This window comes from Vicugna pacos, chromosome 30 (genome assembly GCF_048564905.1).
Source record: "Vicugna pacos chromosome 30, VicPac4, whole genome shotgun sequence".
In the NCBI taxonomy this organism is placed as follows: Eukaryota; Metazoa; Chordata; class Mammalia; order Artiodactyla; family Camelidae; genus Vicugna; species Vicugna pacos.
Genome location: NC_133016.1, coordinates 23199059 through 23213355, shown reverse-complemented (window position 1 = coordinate 23213355; position 14297 = coordinate 23199059). Strand labels below are relative to the sequence as shown.

Here is a 14297-nt window from a genome sequence, read left to right as displayed (position 1 = left end):
AAATTTTTTTGTAGGGTAGGTAATTAGGCTTACTTTTTAATTTATTTTTAGAGGAGGTACTGGGGATTGAACCCAGGACCCTGTGTATGCCAAGCATGTGCTCTACCACTACCATGAGCTATACTGTCTCCCCTCATCAGTTTTTTTTTTAAGGGGCTGATCCTTTATCCTAGATCCTGGAATGGAGGAGATATATGTTACAGTTACCACTAACCCACAGCTATGCTGCAGTTTTACATGAGTGAGAACATTTGTAAACTGTTGAGATTTATTTTGTTACTGCAATGTAACCTAGCAAAACCTGACTGATGTCTTCCCCTTATCCTTCCAACATATTTATATCATAAATATTGAATGTTTACATTGTTACGATTGTGTTCATGCTCTTTCCAAGTGAAGCATCTGGAATCTCTGTGATGCTGTTCCTTTCTTGAATCACTCTTCATTTTCCTTAAACTTCATCATTGCCTAATTTTTCATTTGCTTATGGTTTCATGTTCTTATTACTAATTCAATCCCCAAATTCCTGCTAACTATCTAAATCTCTTCTTAAAATGACCGGGTTTCATTTTATTCAGAAATCCCTCTTTGTATCTCTGAAGTGCTCCAATCTGGAATGATTGATCTGTATGCCTGTGCATAGCTATCATCTTGGGATCACCTTGATATTCCCTTTGACTCTCTCCTGTGTTGGATTTTCTGGTTCCACTATTCCATGGCTTCCTGTTTCTTGGTTTACATCCTTGAATTGGTGGATCATGTCCTCCAGAACCTTCCTAAGAAGATGTGCAAGGAATATAAATTATTTGAAATTTTGTTTATCTGCAAATATGTTTATTCTATCGTCACACTTGATTGACAGTTGGGCTGGGTATAGAATTCTAGTTTGGAAATCATTTTCCTTCAGAATTTTGAAGGCGTTTCCCCATTTTCTTTCAGATTTCACTGTTATTATTGAGAAGTCTGAAGACATTCTGATACCTGATCCTCTACTTTCCGTGTTTTTTTTTTTCTTCTCTCTGGAAGGTTGTAGGAGTTTTTAAAAATAAACTTTTAATTTTAGAAGAGTTTCAGATTTACAGAATTACTGTGAAGATAGTACAGCAAGTTCCCATATACCCCATACCTAACTGTCCCTATTTTGAAATCCTGTATTAGTATGATACATTTGTCCCAATAAATTAACTGATATGGATATATTGTCATTTGCTAAATTCTATTCTTCATTTAGATTTCATCAGTTTTTCTCCTAAAGCCCCTCCTGTTCCAGGATCCTATACATGATACCTAACATTACTTTTGCTTGTCATATCTCCATATCTCCCTAGCTGCCATATCTGACAGTTTCTCAGACTTTTTTTGTTTTTGCTGACCTTGACAGTTTTGAGGCACACTGGTCATATATTTTGTAGAATGTCCCTTAATAAGGATATATCTGAAGTTCTTCTCATGATTAGACTGGGGTTGTTGCAGCAAAGTGTGTTACAGCTCAGTCGTGACAGCAACTTGGATACTAATGAGAGACCAAGCAGCACTCGGAGGGTTGGAGAACTCAGTGGGCAGGCCTCAAAGAGTTAACACTCCAAGCTCTGGCCCCCTTCTGTAGGTTTACACAGGCTTTTATAGGCTGTCAGTCTAGACTTTGCAACAGCGTATGTAAATAAGGTGTAACAAAGTTGACTAGTCAGGAATGAGCTTTTAGAAATGGACCAATCAGGAGTGAGACTTATGCAAATGAGCTGTTACAATTGGGCCAATCAGGAGTGAGCTCAGGAAACCAATAGAATCTTAGGGGTAAGTTCTGGTTTCCTGGAAGCAAGCCGTTTTATAGAGGCAAAAAAACGAGACAGTGCTGCTGGACCAGGGAACTGGATGGCGCTGGCAGGAAAGTAGTGGCCCTGCCTGGGGCTCCTGCTGGTCTTTTCATGGGGTTTCCCACCGCATTATAATACGTTTTGGGGAAGAAAATCATAGAGGTAAAGGTGCCACTGTCATCGCATCAAATCAAGACTACATCATATCAATATGACTTGTCCTTGTTGATGTTGACTTTGATCACTTGACTTGAGATAGTGCTTGTTATGTTTCTCCACTTTAAAATAACTCTCCTTTTTTCTCCCTATCCATAACTTTCTTAATTTTCTCTTTGAAAGAAAGTCACTATGCACAGCCGTCACTTAAGGAACAGGGAGTTACATTCACCTCCCCATAAATTATTTGGGATTTTTTTTCACACAGGAGATTGTCCATTCTCTTTCATTTATTTACTTAATCAATTTTTATTTATATTACTATGGACTCATTTTATACTTTGGGTTATTATCCAGTACTACTTTGTTTATTTTGTTGCTGAAAATGTTCCAGTTTTTCCATTGGAAGCTCATTCAATTAGCTCCTGTATTTCTCTGACACACCCCCATCACTCTGTGTGTGTGTGTGCACGCACGTGCGCGCATGTGTGTTTAAACACTTTTCTTATTCTCTGGCACTACAAGATGCTCCAGGCTCATTTCCTCCATCTCGCCTACTTTCAAGAGGGACTGGTACCACCAATTTTTGAGCTGTTCCAGACTTTTTGCAGTATAAATTGGGTTGGTTCTCAGCTTCCCCTGGGTCTGGTTTGTAATTTAGCTTTTTGGGATTCTTGGGCCATCTTGTCTATCTGATGTCCAGTTTCTGAAATTCTGTTACTTTTGTTTCCTCTCTGGTTCTTCCCATTTTTGTCTGTTTATACTTACTTTTATAAAAAAAAAACAAAAAACTGTTATTCCTGTAAGGTTCTGGGAGAGAGCGGAAGTAGATACATATGTCTAATGAGCCATGTTTACTTGGTAAGGCTGACATTCAAGTGAAGCATCTGTTCTGATTCGGCTGGGCTTGGGCCTTAGCAGTTGTTAAAGAGTTTGACTATTGCCCCTGTCCAGATGTGGTTTCTCCTGTTCATCCTTTAGGATCAGTTCAGATGTCATCCCCTGTGCTCTGCTTTATTGTGTTCTTCCCCTCTTCTCTGCACAAGAAGACTTGGCCGTCTCTCCTCCTGAGATCACATGGACTTTGCATCCATTGCTCTCACTGCATTTACTGATGGTAACTTGTACAGTTGCCTCGTTCTCTTAGACCAAGAGCTTTGAGCAGGGTGCACCTCTTGCTTGTCTTTAGAGCTCTGCCCCGACCCAGTGCTCAGATGTCTGTAGACTTACCAAATGTTTGTAACATGAACAAAAGCAAAACCAGGTGCTTTGTAGGGTGATGCTCCGGGGGTGGGCTTGCCTGGAGGCATCCCCCTCACCCACTGTGACTTGCATACGGGGCTGGAGTAAGAGCCCAGGCTGGTTCCCTGGGGGCTTGATCTCAGACCTCTTTCAGGCACTGGATTCTTTCTGGGAAAGGTCACTGGCCTTTTTCCTGAAGACTTTGTCCATGTGCCTGAGTTTGTGATTAGAATTACTGAGAACAGTGGGGATGGGAGGTGTCACTACATAACGACCTCTGCCCTCTCCATATTCCTGTGCACCAAAGGCAGGGCAGTGCTGGGTGGGGGGTTGGTGCAAAGCCACAGAGGAGGTGTCATTATTCTGTAATTGACGCGCAGGGCAGCTCTCTTCCCCGAGGCAGGCCCAGAGCATTAGCAGAATGACAGCAGCGTTTACAGAGCCCAGCCGGCTTGCTGGACAGGTCTTACAGGGACACAAAGGCAGGGAGCGAAGCTGAGAGGGGCTCTACATCCCAAACCGCAGATGCGCAGTGACAGCCTCCGGGGCTGCAGGCCCCCAGCTCTGTGGGTCTCCCCAGGCAGGAGACTGCTCCCCCAGGCCCGGGGAGGTGGAGGGACCCAGAATGTCACGGCTGACTGACAGCCCTGCTTCCAGCAATGGGGCCTGGCCTTGGGCTGATTTCAGGCAACCAGGGGCCTTTCCTCGGCCTCAGACGCCATGCCCCCAGTGGTAATTAACCAAGTGCAGCTGAGTCACTTGGGATGCCAGAGTTTTACAGATGATCTGACTTTCTGGTCACCCCTGCCTTGTGTGACTGGAGAGGCTTGGGAAGGCCTTCCCTCGAAAGCATCTTCCCAGTCACAGACTGGTGCTCTTTTGACACTCAGCTTAGAAGGAGAGGATTTCTTTGGGTCAAGACATTATTCTGTTTAGAAGTAGCTTTAAGAAGAACACATTGGACAAATAACTGCCACGAGCAACTTAACGTAGATTAGCTTAACATGCTCATTAAACCGGCAGAACTAGGAAGAGTCCTTAGACTGCCTCCACTTCAAGGCTTCTCAGAGCGTGTCTCCCAGACCAGCAGCCCCAGCAGCACCGGGGAACTCGTCGGAAACGCAGATTCGTCCAGTCCCGCCCAGAACCACAGAATCGGAAAGTCTGGAGATGGGGTCCAGTCACCTGTGCCTTACAAGCCCTCCTGGTGATTCTGACGCACGCCTCAGCTGGAGAAACACTGCTCTTCAAGGTTAGGAGACGTCAGGAAAGCCCGAGAAGGTAAGGGACTTGCCTGAGGTCACAAAGTGAGGTGATGGCAGAGCCGTTATTTTCAAATGACAACTGGTTGCCAGGATCTGGGGAGGAATGAACATTTATGGGGGTCCTTCTCCATGAAGTCTCATAGCAGGAGTGTTCTCTCATTTAACCCTCATCCTAATTCTGAAAACTCAGTGTAGTTAAATTACATGAGCGGATAGAGACAGGATTTCTATCCTGACCTCTTTTTTCTCTCTTCTTCTGCAGTTGCATATGTAGTGTGTGTGCGTGTGCGCACGCGTGGACGTGGAGAGTTGCCAGTCAGACCCTGCTACGCAGGGGCTGGGGCACTCTGAGTGGTCATGTTGGCATTCCGAGGGCACCCCTCTTTTGGGGGTGCTTTCTCACCTATTACCTTTCCAGCTTTGTTTCTGGTTGTGTCCTGACTCCAGTCTAGAGGGACAGAAAGAGAGACCGCCCCCCCTCCAAGCCCTTCTCCCCACTGTATTTCCATCTGGGCCGGGGAATTGGATTTCCTGGTTGATCTCAGTGTCCTTGCTGTTCAAGGAAGGCCAGAGCCTTCCCGTCAGTGGCCAGCACACCAGTCAGGGGAGACGCTGGGTGGAGGAGGGGTTTCGCACACATCTGGGATGGGAAGCCGGGCTCCTTTGGAGTTAGAGCCCGGGGGCATGAAAGGCTCCAGTGGGGTGAGGGAGGGGGGGAGCACAGGCGAAGCCAAACAGAAGAGGAAATTAAAGAGGCTCCAGTCTCCCTCCAGCTTCCTTCGCTGCATTTTTGGCAGGGATCGGCCAGGCTGGCCTGTCTGTAACTTTCCAGTCTGTCTGCTCATTGTCTTGCCCAGAAATACCAGATAAAAGAAACCATGGAATGAGGAGCGAGGAGCTCGGGTCCCACCCTCGGGACATTCTACCAGCATTAACTCTCTCCCAGGCCAGCACCTTCTGTGCCATCTGCCAGGGTCTAGCCACTTCCACAGCTCTTGTCTCTGCTGTGTGGTGGGTGGGTTGGGAGGGGGTTTGCTGGGTGTCTCCAGAGAACTCCTCACCACTGGCCAGATGTCTGTCCCACTGCCTGTCTTGTGCCTGAAATCCCGCCAGGGGCACCGGTCCATTGGGTTTCCAGTGGTGTCATATTAAAGTAGAATGTCAGAGGAAGGGTGACACCTAATGCCTTGCTGGTGAATGACTTGCCAGATTCCAGTTACATGAGTAGGGGGTTCAGTGGAAAGAGGCCAAGGTCTCTGAGTGGAGGCTTCTGGGAAAGACAGGGTTTACAGGAAGAGCAGGTGGGATGGCAGAGTCAGCCTCTCACCAGGCTCAGAACCATGTAGCTTGGTGCTGGGCGGGACCCCAGAGATAGCAGAGGAGGGACTGCCTTGCTCAGGGACATTGAGCCAAAGGAGGGCAGAGCTGATCAGACCTGGTCAGTTGGCCTCCAGGATGGAGGCCTTTCTAGAACTCCAGGTAATTGTGAGTCATTTTATTTCTCAACCTCCAGCATCCTCTTTTTATGAAGAGTTCCTAGAACTTAGTTAAGCCTCTCCTTCAAGAAGAGGCGAACGTCTCCAGAAAGCTTCAGGTGGGACCTATTTGTGGGGTCATTAAGCATCTTCTGATGGTCTGGGAATGAGCTGAGGCGGACTCGGGGGAAGATAAGGCTGGGGAGAACGCTCTCCTCGTTCTGGTGGTGTTCACAGTCCAGTGGGCAATAGCCAAAGTAAAACACAAAAGCTAAGGTGCAGTGCCAGCAGGGGCTCTCTGGGAGCTGGAGACGAGGTGCCTCAGGGCAGGAGAAAGTTGCCCCTAGCTCATCGAAGGGAAGTTGGAGTTGGGGATGCTTGAGCTGAGAATTGAAAAATGAGTGGGAGTTTGCTCAGAAGACCGAGGAGGCTGGAGTAGGGAGAGGTAAGGGCATTCCAGGTGGAGGGGACATCTCAGGTGGGAGGGGGCATAGCCCTTCCAGGACCTGCAAATATGGGCGAATCACGATTATTGAAAGGGTGTTTAGGGGGAGGGCCAAGAGACAGTCCAGACGGGGGGGCTGGGCCAGGCCATAAAAGGCATTGAACCTGGCTACATGAAAAGGTTTGGACTTATATCCTGAGGGCCATGGGGAGCCACTGAAAAGTTTCATTAGTCAGTGCTAACGGTCCAATAAGCAACCCCTAACATCTTGATGGCTTAAGCTCAAAGGTTTAATTCTACTCCAGTGGAGTCTGCTGAGACTTCCAGAGTCACAGTGGGAGGGAAGAGAAAGATGGAGAAAACACGTCAGCTTCAATGCCCTCATCCTGGAAGTGACACATACATTTAACTCTTAGTCTGTTGGTCAGAACCAGTCACACGACCCCAGCCTAACTGCAGAGGAGGCTGGGAAGTGTGGGAGGTGCACGCGTGCTCAGGGAGCACCAGCGGCTGCCGCAGAAGACTTTAGGCAGGAGAGGGCTGTGGTCTGGTGTGTGATCTGGGATGTCCACTCTGGCAGCAGATGGAAGAATGGATTAAAGGGGCTTCAAGTGCGGAAATAGGGCAGGAGGTTCTTCCGATGCTTTGGTGACAAGGCTCTCCCTGCTCCCCAATTCTCTGCAGACTGCAGCCAGGTGTGCCTTCAGGCTGCGAAGGAAGATGAGTGGAGACAGCAGTGAGGGAGGCGGACAGCTCTGGGTGATGGGAGGTCAGTGCTGGGCCTGTTGGTGCAGTGGGTGGACCACGGGTAGGGCTGCAGGGCTTGGAGCACGCCTGCGCGGAGTTGGCGGGTGGGCAGGGAGTCATTGGCATCCTCAGAGTTTCGGCTCTCACTGAGTGTGAGGTCTGAACAGGCGGGACTCCTGCCTCCTTACCCGTGTTCTTGGCGCCCTGGAGGTCCTCACCTGACGTTTGTGGAGCGAGTGGGTAGTTGGTAAATGAAGCCATAGGTGCGACTGAAGAGGCTTGAAGGAAGAACAGGAGCCAGACGGACACTTCCCTGGGAAAGACTGGCGTTCAGTGGCCAGGGTAGTAGCACTTTTCTAGTGTCTGTAAGCTTCATCGCCACCTGTTTGTATCTCGGAGGAGTAATGAAAGCTGCCGCATCAGAAGGCCTGTCAGGTATTTCCAGAGAAAGTGTTTGCTCATTACCTTCTGCGTATCTGTGCTCGTTTCAGTCCAGTGCTTGGCTGTGCTCTCACTGCCGTCTTCCACTGCTAATGACGTGGGGGTGGCAGTCCTCCCGCCTAGCCTTTGCTCTGCTGGATGCCCTGCCCGATGTCAGGCTCTCAAGCCAACCTAAGGGACAGATGCTTCAAAGCTGGCAGCAGGGAGGAGACCTGAGTTCTGGTTTGATCTAGGCTGCTAACTTTCTGGATGATCTTGGGAAGTCAGCCTGTATTTCTGGGCTTCAGTTTCTTCTTCTGTTGGGTGGGCATGGGGATTTTAAATGAGATGATCTTCAAGCTCTGACATTTCCAGCTCCATAGGGTAGAAACTGAATATCCAGAAAATTTAGAACAGTGCTTCTTCAACGAGGAGCAGGAATACCAGGTTTATTGGGAGTTTCCAGAAGGTGGCCTGGGCTTAGCCGAACTCACCAGGTGTTCCTGGGACCATTGAAAATGGGGGTTGTGTGTATCAAGTGTGAGCCTCTTTGGGAAGTGAACCCCTTTGAGAAATGGGTGAGAGCCACAGACTAGCTCTCTAGAAAAGCAGGTGGCGTGCCCAGAACCATGTACCAGACACATACCCTCTTTTACGTTTAATTTCAGGGGCTTTGGGTTCCGGATTACTTGGAAAATTCAGTGCTTTTTGCTGAGCCAAGCTGTGGAAGGACCTCAGGAGCCAAAGGAAAGGCCTCTAAGGTGTTTTCTCTGACCTCTGACCTCGCAAGTGACTGGATGAGGGCTCTCCAAGGAGAGGCAGGAAATCAGTGCAAATTTCTATGGCTACAGCTTGACACTTGATAGGTGGTTCAACAGCACTGTGTATATTTAAGCATATTTTGCCAAGCTGATCTATGAAAAACTGGATCGCATTGCAGTTTTAATTTGCATTTCCTGCCATGTGTGAGGGTGAGCATCAGTTCCGATGTGTAAAATGCATTTGTGTTTCCTGCTTTGTGGACCGACAATTTAATTTCTTCTTTATTGTACATTTCTCTTTTGGGTTGTTGGCATTCCTCATAGACTTGACATGTTTGCACATGCACGTTATTTATGTAGCAAGGAAGTTAGCCCTATGCCTGCCATGTATGTTGCCAATATTTTATTTCTATTTTTCATTTTCCTTTGATTTGTTATGTTTTATGGTATTAGCTATTTAAACATTTTTGAACTCAGATGTAGCCTTTTAAAAAAATGAATTTGGATTTGGGTTGTGCTTTGGAAGTCCTTCCTACTTCAAAATTATGACAAATATTCTCCCACATTTTTCTTCTAGCTCTTTTCTTAGTTTCATGTTTTTGTTTAGGTCCTTGATAGCATTCGATCCAAATTTTTTTTTCAGATCATTCCTGAATTGTCTCAGCACAATTATTTGAAAAGTTTATCTTGTCCCCAGTGGTTTGAAATGCCACCTTGATCTATTGTGGGTCTTCTCCATGTAGGCGCTTATCTGCCTTGTCAGCAAATTACAGGTGGCAGCTGGTGGCCTGGGGAGGCTGTGCTGAGGTAATCTCAGAGCCATCCGCAAGGAAAGAAACACTTTTGGAGAGAGATAAAGAGCAAGAGTGTCTGATACTCCCCATCTTGGACTGCTCTGTGTTTTGGGCTCATGAAAATGGGCTGAGCCTGTTTCAGGGACATTTTCCAACCATCTTACCCCTGATGGTAGGAGGTCCCTCTGTCTGCTCCTCTATCAGGATCCACAGGTCCCGCTCTCTTCTTAAATATCTCCTACATTCATCCCTCATCCCTCTTCCCCTCTTCTGCCCTTGACACCTGTTCACTTCAGGCCTTCACTGTTACGGCCTATTTTTTGAGTACCCTCCTAAATGTTTTAGTTATCTCTTACTACCAAACAAGTCAACACAAACTTATTTGCTTAAAACAACACACATTTATTATCTCATAGACTTATTATTTCTGTGGCCACAAGTCCTGGCACATCTCTGTGAAGCCCTGGCCTTCAGGGCTCTCATGAAGCTGCAATCAAGGTGTCTTCCAGGTCTGGGCTCTCATCTGGTGGCTCAGTTGGGGAGGATCCATGTCCTTTTTCATGTGGTTGTTGGCAGCTCTTGTGTGGTTGTTGTGGCTGTAGGTTTCATGGAAATTTGCTTTTTCAAAGCCAGAAAGGGAGAAAGAGTGTCTGTGGTGCCTGTCTATTAGTAAGATGGGGTCTTTTATAATGTAGCACGATCACACGCGTGACGTCCCATCATCTTTGCCGTGTTATACTGGTTAGGAGTCAGCCACGGGTCCCCTCCACACTCAGAGGAAGGGAATTATTACTCAAAGGTATGATCACCAGGAGGCAGGGCTCGTGGGATGCCCTTGGAACCTGTCCTCCACTCTAGTCCACGCTTCACCATGGAGCCAGATTAAATCTCCTAAAGCACGTCTCTGACCTTACCAGTCTTCTGCTCAAAAGTCTGCATTAGTTAAAATTCACATTTTCTTATATGAGCATTTAGGACTCTATCTAAGAGCTGTCGGGCAGTTACCTGTCAAAATTGCCAGGGCACAAACCTTTTGACCCAGACTGTATCCCAGATCTCTTCTCCTGCAGGAGTGAAATCATGAAAGCACAAATGTAATCACTGCAGACTTGTTTGAAGTAGCAAAAGATTGGAAACAACCTAATGGGAGGGACTGGTAACTGCATTATGTACAGCCAAACAATGGAATACTATGCTGCCATGAAGATGAATAAGGCAGCTCTTTATAAATTCATGGAGCATGATCTACACCAGTGGTTCTCAAAGTGTGATTCCTTGACCAACAGTATCACCTGGGAACTTGTTGGAAATGTATGTTCTCAGGCCCTACCCTGGACTGACTGAATCAGAGACTGGAGTGAGACCCGGCAATCTGTGTTTTAGCCAGGAAGTCAGTAATCATGATGCATGCTCCATTTTGATAACTACTGGTTTACAATATTTATAATTAAATGGAAAAAGGTACAAAGATACATATATACTATGCTACTATTTATGCATGAAAGGCAAAAGAGGTATATATTTTCTTGTTTATGCATAAAATCTCTCTGTAAGGATGCCTAAGAAATGGCCAACGTTGGTTGCCTTTGAGATGGGGACTAGAATAGCTGGGGGCATGGATGGAAAGATGACTTTTCACTGCATATCCTTCTGTACCTTTTGAATTCGAACCATTTAATATATTACTTTTTTCAAGTATTAAAATGCAACAGCCCGCACCCGTCAGACCTCAGTCTTCCTCATCAGCTTCCTCTCTTGCTTCTTCGGTGGCCTCTTCACACCAGTCAAACTTGTCTCTTCACTGTGCCTTGGGTTAGTGTTGCATTTCCTGGCCATGGGCCTTTGCTAACTTCTGTGCCCCCAGCTGGAATTCCCTTTGCTCTTCTCGGCAGAATTACAGCCAACTCAAAGGCAGCCCAGATGCTGCCTCCTTTGGGGATTTGGCCGACTCCCTCCCTTGCAGGCAGGATTAACCAGCCCTTCTCCTCGGCTTCCCCAGCCTGCTCCTCTGTTGCCCACTGCGTGGCTGTCTTCTCTAATAGGCTGTCGGCTCTCTGCAGGCAGGGACTCGGCCTTGCCCATCACTGTATCCTCAGCACCCAGCCCAGCCTGCAAGTCGGTACCTAAGAATTTTAGTGAATAACTGAACAAACAAAGGAATGTTGGATACGGAGATGGGGACTTCAGGACACAGGGTGACCTAGACAGTAAACAGACCTAGGAGTGGTAATTGCCCAGGGAGGAGAATGAATCTAGGCAAGAAAGATGGGGAGAGGCTGTAGGGGGAAGCTGCTAGTGGCTGGGCTTTCTACCAGCTTTGGTTCGGGGCTGACCCATCATCGGTGCCCTGAGGGGGAGGGAGGGGAGGGCACCTTCACCCGGGAGCCCATGGCATTTATTTAGTTTTATTGCAGGGGGGACTACCTTTAAAAAGGCAGATGTGCTCTGGAAAGGCAGTAATTGTGGGGTAGAATGCAGGTCTTAAAAAGACCTCATACAGCCTGGAAGGAGGGCAGGCTGCCTACCAAGGGGGTTATTCTGATGACAACCAAGTCCAGGTGAAGCTATTTTTTTTAAAATATTAAAAAGAATATGCCCCCAGTGGCCACACTGTCCCTAACCTCCCTCCATCTCGAGAAAGCATCTGACATTTCCTGCACATTTTAACTTTCTAACCAAATAATGAAATAATCATATTGGCTCCTCGGTCACAGGATTCATTTTCTCTCATTCCTGGGCTTCAAAATTCATCTCATATTTTAATCTGTTTTGAGCTCTTTTCAATTGCCTTGGAGATAGAGCCAAAGGTTCCTTGAACTCCTGTTGCCTAGAGTTGTTTGGTTTCGGTTCCTGTGGGGTATTTTTTTTAATAACGTGGTCCATCCGGCAGCAGCGGCAGGAATTCTAGGGGGGTCGGGGTCCAGGTCGGGCTGCACACAGCTTGCCTCCCTGTTAGTAAATTAATACCCACATTCCAACTCTGGGCATTCTTGTTTTTTCCTTCCTCTTCAATGGTACCCTCCCTTCTCAATTGTATTAATGTTTAAAATTAAGCTCAGCCTCTAGTAGAAATTCTCTCCCACATCCTCTAGGCCACATGGACCTTCCCTCTGAGCATCAGGTAAACACACACAAAAAAATCCACAACAGCAATGACAATGAGAATTTCTGAGCCTCGATATCTTTCAGGCACGTTCTGAGCACATTTATGGATTAATTTACTTGATCCCACACGCCCCTCTAAGGTAATATTCGTATTAGTGTCCCCATTATTTTGACGAGTAGACTGAGGTCAAGAGAGATTCAGTAACTTGTCCAAGAGCTGGAATACACTTCAGGTCAGTTTCAACCAGTTTAACTCTTGGTTTTCCTGTTTTGTGTTTGTGCGTCACAGCTTCCCACCCAGATAGCAGGTTCTCGGGGTGGGCGCTGCACTCTCCAGCTGCTGTGCTAGGCGTAAATACATGCGGTTTGGTGGAGCTTCTTATCTCATGAGAGACCAGAGAGGGACACTGGTTTAGAGCAAGAGGCAGGGGCCCTCTGCATCTTTCTTAGAGCCGTTTTGGGGTGGCGAGTGGAGTTGCTTGAGAACTTACCAACACTTCTTATTTTGCATAGACAGTGGCAAGGGGACAGTGTGATGCAGGTGACAAGGCTCCACTTTGGGGACATGGAACCGTATGTGTTGTAGGATGTTGGAGAGAGTTGGGTACACATCAAGAAGCACCCTGTGACCATGGGGAGAGGTGAGCTCACTGGCAAGGATTCCCCATATGAAAATGAGAGGGGCCCCTAGGAGAGAAAGCCTTGGCAATGGGGAGGAACCAGCATCAGCTTTCCCTCCCAGGGGTTCCTCTCTATCAGTACAGTCTCATCCTCTAATTGGGTTGTCTTTGTTCCATAAAGATGACCAAACTCAGGCAGGCATTTTGCATCTTTGAGCCTCAGTTACCTCATCTGTACAATGGGTAGAAATACCCAAACATGCCTTACTTGTGGCAGAGCACCAGGGCTTGGTACTTCATTAAAGGCTTCCTAAAGATTCCAATGTGCCCTTGTGTTGAGACCCACTTTCCTCAGCATGGCATGGCACAGGGCATGAGTGGAGAAAAGAGAGAGGGAAGTCCTTCAGAATTTCATGTACCTAGTAAAAATTTTTAAAAATCATGTTATGTTTTTAGATGCTATGATATGCTTTAGGACTGATACTGGATGTGTTTTGAAAGGTCAAATAAAATTAAATGAGTATATTAAATTTTTTTTAGAATAAAAATTTTTTTTTGTTGATGAATAGTCAATAGGTTTATAATGTTGTGTTAGTTTCTGATGTACAGCATAGTGATTCAGTTATAGATATACATTCCTTTTCATATTCTTCTTCATTCTAGGCTAATTTTTAAAAAAAAAACACCTTCATTGTGGTCTAGTTCCTGTACAGTAAACTGTGCATATTTAGATGTACAACTTGATGAATTTTGAGAGATGTATACACCCATGAAACCACCACCACAATCAAGACAGCTAACATTTCCATCCCTCCCCAAGAGGTGCAATTTTCCAATTCCCAGTTTAGCCCTTCCCATCCTCTTTAACCCCTGGTAACCATAAATTTGTTCTCTATGTCGGTAAATCTGTTTCTGTTTTGTAGATAAGTTCATTTGTATCCTTTTTTTTTAGATTCCACATATAAGTGATATCATGTGGCATTTTTCTCTCTTTCCGGCTTATTTCACTTAGATTGACAGCCTCCAGGCCCATCCATGTTGCTGCAAATGGCATTATTTTATTCTTTTTTTTTGCTGAGTAGTATTCCATTGTGTATATAAACCATGCCTTCTTTATCCAGTCATCTGTCAATAGACATTTGGGTTGTTTCCATGTCTTGGCTATTGTAAATAGTGCTGCTGTGAGCATTGGGGTGCATGTGTCTTTCTGAATTATATTTTTCTCCAGATATATGCCCAGGATTGCTGGATCTTACGGTAAGTCTATTTTTAGTTTTTTAAGGAACCTCCATACTGTCCTCCATAGTGGCTTCACCACATTCTAGGCTAATTTTTATATTTAGCAAAAGACTGTACAGCATGAGTCTCCTTTGAGATCTGAGAGTCGAGACCCCAGAGAAGCTGGGAAGCAGGCAGGCAGGCAGCAGCAAACGTGGAGCCTGGAAGCCTGGTT

General features: G+C 46.3%; 1 protein-coding gene across 2 annotated transcripts in view; it reads left to right on the top strand.

The window, feature by feature from the left end:
• ZBTB7C (zinc finger and BTB domain containing 7C) overlaps positions 1-14297 on the top strand; it is a 314604-nt gene that overhangs the window by 27586 nt on the left and 272721 nt on the right. Inside the window, exon 1 of one of the 2 annotated variants that reach the window (XM_072952318.1) lies at positions 4236-4493. The exons of the other annotated variant lie outside the window; for it this stretch is intronic. The gene's annotated coding sequence lies outside the window, so the exon portion shown is untranslated. Of the gene's footprint in view, positions 1-4235; positions 4494-14297 lie in introns of those variants that run through there. 2 annotated transcript variants of the gene reach the window in all.